The sequence below is a fragment of the Buceros rhinoceros genome, unplaced genomic scaffold (assembly GCF_000710305.1).
Source record: "Buceros rhinoceros silvestris isolate BGI_N320 unplaced genomic scaffold, ASM71030v1 scaffold4645, whole genome shotgun sequence".
Taxonomy (NCBI): domain Eukaryota; kingdom Metazoa; phylum Chordata; class Aves; order Bucerotiformes; family Bucerotidae; genus Buceros; species Buceros rhinoceros.
In genome coordinates this window covers 15,846-16,537 of record NW_010412136.1, presented here as the reverse complement: position 1 = coordinate 16,537, position 692 = coordinate 15,846, and positions in this window count along the sequence as shown.

Below are 692 nucleotides of genomic sequence, written 5' to 3'. Positions count from 1 at the left end.
AAAGGGCCGGGCCCCTTCGCGGGGCTGCGGGGTGCAATCCCGCCTTACTTCAGCTCGCCGTGGCGCCCGTCAGGGCCCCGGCCCGCGGGGCAGCCTGGCGCTTGTCTGCGGTGAAGTAACTGCATGGTGTCTTCTGAGCGGTGAAACTTCGGGGAGAACTTGGAGGCGGGGTGTTTGTTATTTGCTGCAGGTTGTAGTAGCAAAAACCCCCCAATCTGTTGCTGCTTAATTATTCTCACGGCACTTTTTGGTTTAGTTGCTCTCTGTAGAGAGGCCGAGCGCCTTGGTCGTCCTTTCTTAGGGGTTAAACATAATCCAAACACCAGTTTAATATCTCTTAAATATTTTTGTCGGTGATCTGGATGCAGGAGTTGAATGCACCGTTAGCAAGCTTGCTGATGACACCAAACTGGGAGTTACTGTTGACTCCCCTGGGGGCCAAGAGGCCTCGCAGAGAGATCTAGACAGATTAAGCATTGGACAATCATCAGTGGTACGAAATTTAACAGGAAGAAATGCTGGATTGTGCACTTGAGACAGAGGAACAACTACCAACTGGGAGAAGAGTGTCTGGAGAGCAGCCCTGCAGAACGGGATCTGGGGGGGCTGGCCAGCCGCAGGCTCAGTGGGAGTCAGCAGTGTGTCCTGGCAGCCAAGAGGGCAAACCGCATCCTGGGGTGTAAGAAACACAG